The sequence below is a fragment of the Betta splendens genome, chromosome 16 (genome assembly GCF_900634795.4).
Source record: "Betta splendens chromosome 16, fBetSpl5.4, whole genome shotgun sequence".
NCBI classification, from domain to species: domain Eukaryota; kingdom Metazoa; phylum Chordata; class Actinopteri; order Anabantiformes; family Osphronemidae; genus Betta; species Betta splendens.
Genome location: NC_040896.2, coordinates 9,938,375 through 9,944,912, shown reverse-complemented (window position 1 = coordinate 9,944,912; position 6,538 = coordinate 9,938,375).

The window sequence follows — 6,538 nt, the reverse complement described above, 5'->3', positions numbered from 1 at the left end:
ACAGCTTAATCATATGGGCCGGACCATTACAACTTCACCAAGGCTGAATTTATGCAAGGCTCTTGAAGCTGTTACACGTTGACTCTAATATAGTAAAGCAGTGTCTACAGGGCGCTATTGTCACTATTTTGTTTTATGTTTTGAGTCCGCTGGAGCATGAAAAGTAAAATAAATGAATGCAAGCTCAGTGGTGATCAAAAACTAGTACTGCAATGGAAGAATTATGTGCATTCATAAGTGCTACACATTATTTGTGCCATTTTCATTCATTTGTGAAAATTAGTTCTCCTGCTTTTATTTGATTGGTTGATTGTTTCAATGCCTCTTCTGTACTTAGACATTTAAATGCCATGAAGGTGCAGGAGTCACAGGGTTTTCTATCTGAGCTTTATGCTGTTGGCTGGGGATATTTTGGCTTAATATGCAAATATGCACATGTAAAATCCCTGCATTTACATTCACTTTTCTAAATATAACTGTAATAACAAACTAATATAACGTCAGTACCTTTTTATTATTGTAATTATAGCACATTGTAGTTGTAATATAACTAAGTAATATTATATTAATAATATAATATTTGAATGTTATTATTGAATGACTGACTAGTAAGCCTGTTTAATATTCAAAGTTAATATTCTTCTGTCAGATACTAATACTGTTTTAGACTTTTGTTTTCTCAAAAGCAATGAGCTCTGCTTCAGTGACGAACATTTAGGTGCTGCTTTAATTTTAATTTCTTGGAACGCTGTGTTATTTATTTCCATGTTCAGAATCCACAGTAGCCCATATGAAGTGTACAGTAATAGTAGGAAAACAATTGCATCCTGTTGATAAAAACAGAAGCCATGACATGTTTTAGTTGTCCATCACACATAACACAGTTGATGGAGTTTTAAAGGTATTTTCCTGTCTTTCATTGGTTAACTACTGACTGGGCTGCAAGTGAGAACACTGAGATATTCATGCTTTTAAAATACGGACTTGATCACTTAATAATTGCTAATGTAATCCTGATGTAAACCAGACGTCATTTACAAGGTGCCTTTCTGGCTAGATTTACAGAGGCTTATGTTGAATGTATTAGTATAAAGTTGTTATTGTGTTCAAGATTAATTGAATAGCATTTCTTCATGCATAGTGCAGTTTATTACATTGTTTGAATATTATTGATGTCGAGGAAACATATCTCTTGATCATAAATCTTGTCTCTCCAGAAAGAGTGCGTCCTTGTGAGCTTTAGCACGACACATTTGCATTGGAAATAGACTCACAACTGGCAGTGTCTGCATGTACCACTAGGATGCCCTGGAGTGCTGATGGCGTGTTCATTTGAATAATTCAAAGTATAACCAGGAAACTGATGCAGAAGAATACACAGCAGGGGGTAATTTAGTCAAAGTGGATGCAAAAATATCTGTGTGGCAGAAGGTGAGATTAGACAGAAGGTGGTGGATTTGTATTATTTTATTGGTATTATTTTATTTGTAACATCCGAGCCAACGACCTCATTCAGATTGCTGCCTTTCACCCGTATAGTGAAGCCTAACTGACTAACTCAAGCTCATAACCATTATGCTACAGCAGAGTAATCTACCAGGAAGCATAAATGTGCATATGAAACTGTTAAACAGGAAGTTATTTCCCCCCAGGAAAAGCAATTTTATTTTCTTATTACAGAAAAAAAGATTAGCACTGTCATGTCTGTGTGTTCTGCCACCTGTTGATCACTGTGCTGGGAACAGGGTCGTGTGGATGTAGACTAGTTAGTGCACACAGGTCCACTACGTAGTACGTCTGACCCCGTAACTTCACTTCAATCCAATAGTTATTCAACTAAAATGTGCCACTTTCTGAGCTGAAGCTGTCTCAAAGGTGATAATGCTGCTATATGTTTAAAACAAAGGTCATGACCTTTCAAGAGCATTTTCAAGGACTCTCCCCAGGCGGCTGTTACATTGACCACGTCTTTGCTGAGATCTCTTAGTTTGCCCTGTGGCCCCCTTCCCATCCGTCTCGCCTGACAGCTCTCCAGATCTGCATCATATCACCATTGTCCACGCACCAGGCAAGTTATTTTGAGCAACCCATCTGACACCACTTTCTCTCTCTGTGATGGGATAAAGAGTCCATGCCCCCCTCCCCCACCACTTATATCCTCCCCACCTGTTAGAACTGTCTGTCTTCTCGCTGACATTCTTGAATCCACAGAGCTTTAACGTTATACCTAATAACTGCACTTAACATCTCAGTGGTAACTGAACTGCTGGAGGCAGTTATTAGTTATTTCTGCATTAAGAGAAAATGTACTTAACTGTCATTATTTTTATGTGATCGCAAGTTGTTGTTTTTTTATAATAGACTGAATGAAGTAATTTGTAATTTGTGTTCTCCCAAATTATCAACTTAAACTCTTGTGTTATTTTGCTAGTGCTTTTTTAGCCTTCCAGTGCTTTTCCTTAAAATTAACTTACTGTAGGTCAGCTGCTTGCAGTTACCTTTTGTAAGGAACTAGACTTATCATAATTGTGCTGTTGCTGCTTGAATTGCTGTAATTCGTCACTAGGGAACCGTAACAGAGGCGTGAAAAAAGCTGATCGTTCCAAAGACAAAAGCTGCTTTTTGTTATATATTACAAACAATTCTAGTGATTTATTTCAGTTTTCCATAAAACCTTGAGCTTTAAGAGTCACATTTAAAAGAAAGAGAGAAGTGTTTTCTGCTGCTTGAATGTGATTGTTTAAAAAAAATGCCACCACATCAATACTTGTTGTGAGAACAAAACTGTGCTGCAATGAGGTTTTTTTTCAGTTTTTTGACATAAGACTTGACATAAATATTTAGTTTAATAATAATCAACCTTTTACTTTGCTGCTGGAGTAAAATCTAACAGTACTGATGCTCCACTTAGTCTGCTGTGGGCAAACTGATAAACATTGTTGTTGGATCGTTAGTCAGTTCATGGCTAAAACGACAGTAGTAAATCAGTGATATTGTCATACTGTCAAACCCAGCAAGTGTTTACACTGGGGTTATTTTGGGTTTTAATATTCCGTTCATTCCAGTGTGCCAAGTTATCCGAAACCTCCCCACCACAGCATAGATGTCCCTCTTGTCCTCCTTATTGTCAACACAACCGGCCTAAATGGGTCCTAGAGGAAGAAAGCACATGAGCGGGACAGCTGCTCATGCCTTCAGAGGGTTCCATGACCCCGGTCCAGACCCCTATTATCACCTTCTAGCTGTTTCTGCTTGCTTTGGATCTCATCCTATCCATCCACCCCTGTGTCAGCAATAGGCGAGAAAGGTGGGAACCCAAGACGGAGCTGCTGGCTCTGGGGGCTTAATGGGAGCTCTGTGGCATTAGTCAGCTACTAGAATGGGCCAAAAATGCATAGAAATGGAGCAAAGGTTGACAAGTGTGTAGGAGTTTGAACAGCCCACTGTGTTTTTAGTGGGGGGCACTATGACTGATCAGCTGATTCACCACCTCTCAAATCTTCCAAAAGACGAAGATACTCTGCAGCACAGACTGATTAAGTTAGCGATTAGTCATATTACGATCAGACAACCAGATCTCAAATAAGCACCAGAACATGTGGAACAAAGAGACCAGTGTGTTCCAAAGAGACTGTTTGCATTGAAAACACATGTGTAAGGAAAGAAAAGTCCTAATATCTACTGTCCACCTACTCTCGTAGGGTTTATTCTTCTCATAGTACAGACTGTTTACACTATGATCTGCCATTTATTCATAATGAATTACTACACATTTATTGTACAACAAGCCTCAGGTTTGCTGAGCAGCAGAACAACTGGGATTTGTTCAGTTCCTCTTGTGACTCGCTCGTAGTAATCTTCTCTAGTTTCTGTTGCGTAACTATTTTTCTCTTACATTAAATTAGTAGTTGATTTTGGTTTGCTTCTGGCCTCGAATCAGCTTCTACCACCCACTGTGATTCCACTTTCACCTCCCTAGATTCACCAATAAAAGCCACCAGAAACCAGCAGGCTACCAACACTCACTTTTCAAGCCATCCTTTCCCCGGGCAGAGCTTCCTCTTTCAACTAAGTTTGCTTCTTAAGCCCCTACTCGGAGGTCATGCCAGCAGCCGAGACCTAAATAGTCTCCCCATATAATGCGCCACAGCAGTCCCATAAAAGAGGAACACCGTGTGCCCATACGGCCGAGCAGCTGGGTCAGTTTGTATTGCAACTAAAGGCACTTTGTGTCAAGTGGGGAGCTTGTTGGTAAGGAGCTCTGGGTTTCCATGTTAGGGGACTTGATGAATCAGAACCTGGGTTACTTCTGGTTAAGCTGAAAGCCAAATAGATGACCGGTACGGATCGCTGAGCTGTTCCAAGCAACTGGACCGATTATTGACCGTGGAGGCATTTTTATTTCATTCTGTTAATTTTATAATAGCTTAATTCACCCAAATGAAGCAGGTGGAAAGATGGCTCCAATAGCCAATAAATCTATCTCTTTCTAATAAATGTATGAAAAGTGGGTGAATTAGGGGTTTAAGGCAACACAGCACCTGCTGTGGCATCTCCCCAAATACACACTGAGGAACTAGATCCTGGTTGTCGATAGCCCTCGGTTGCTTTACAGCTTCTCCGGTTTGATATTCTATCTATCTGGCCCTCGGGGATTGAGGTGCTTATTATGCTCTAAGGTGACTATGGCAACAAGTTGGCAAACGTGAAAATATTTTGCGGCAGAGATTCTACAAAGCAGATGTTGAGGTGGAAATCAACACTCAGCAACAGCTGACGTGAAATTTCCATCCAAAGCCAAAAAAAAAGAATCTTAATTCAACACAGATACAAGTAAATAGATAAAGGTAGCTTTCAGCAGTAGATTTCAGCCTCTCCCCTCAGCTTCATTTTCTGTTCCAAGCTTTTTTGTTTGTGTATGTGAAATGCACCTGAGAGGAGAAGAAAAACACTTTGCCTTCCATCACAGCTGTACCAACTCAAACCCAAAGGAGGCGTCTCTCAGGGCTGCTAGATGCCCAGAGGATGGAGAGCAGCTGAGGCTGCCAGTCTCCACTGAGCCTTCCAGGGTTTGGCTCAGTCCCATGGAGGGCAGTTTATGATCTGTTGCACCGGTGAAAAACATTCTAAGCTCAACTCCTTGCAGCTGCACTCCACAGAGCCGTTTGTGCTTGAGGTCAAAGGTACCCAGAGCTGGGCTGCTATAAACCCTCATGCCGGGTCTTCATCTGTCTGTGTCCTGCACAGATAAAATTAGTGCCTGTGCAAATCCACCCAACCTTTGGTGCCCCATCTTCCCGGACTGTCACTCAGTATTATAGGCTGTCAACGGTTTCGCTTACAGTTAGCGTTCCAGAGGATCGCTGGTAAAACGAGCGCATAGCCAGAAGACTGTAGATTCCATCATAAAACACGCTCACGTCATCTCACGTCATCCAGAGAAGATGAATATCGGCTTTTCTCTTTATTCAATTTATATTCTCATGCCATGAAAAGACACGCTACTGTAGCTACACTATCTGTAACCGTTTAAATAGGGGCTTCAACCAACATGAAAGTCAAATCCAGTTAAGACAGGCCTATGCTACTAGAACATCCGTTTAACAAAGCCATTCATTTCTTTTAATGCCTTTCTAACTCTAGGAATACTTTTCAACTACTTTTACGACTATGAAATATATATGCGTAGTTCACGTCGCATAAATTCTATTTCTAAGGTTTCTTTGGCTGTAACTTGATCATAGCAATGAAAGGATGGCATATTTCATTTCTTAGAAGGTCCTGATGATTTGAGGTCACTGTAGCAACAAAGCTGTAATACTTATAGTATGTCATAGGATCATTCACAGTTCGAGGTGTCCTGCAAAGAGTTTAGCTGGTGATATCATTGGAAGCTGACGTACCTAAACTGTTTAGTATTCAAATGGTGGCAAGCAGCAGCCCTCTTGGGGTGGTTTTAAGTGAAATCATTGTTTGATTAAGTGAAGGCAGACACAGCTACAGGGTTTCATATCAACTCGCCCCACCACTGGTAGCAAATCACAACAGAGCTGGATGGGAGGGGAAAGATCTCATGCAAACAACAATAATGAATTCCACATCATTAAGTTAGACGCAAAAATAGGTTTCAGTTGTTTTTAACGGTCCTCTGGTGTTCAGGAAATGAAGGGCGACAGGAATGCTTTTGGAAGACCACAATGAGTCAGTTTGGTCGAAAGAAAAGCACCAGGCTTTTAGTGCTTTTTCTATGTTGTGCTTTCATATCATTTTTTATGTATATTGGATGTCTTGGATGTCTGTCACGTGCATTTTAACACTACTGTACTGTATGTTTAGTGCACAGTCCAGAGTGATTTCCATACACTATTGTCCTGTGCAGCCTTTGTCACATGTCTTTTTTTAGCCTGTGGCAGAGATGGTCGTAAAAGCTGTGGCCAGGACTTTGTGAAATCTCTGACTTAATGAGGCTTGCTGTGTTTCTTCCTTGCTCTGTGGGCACACGCTGCCATAGCCGTGGCAACCTGCTACTTTGGTTGCA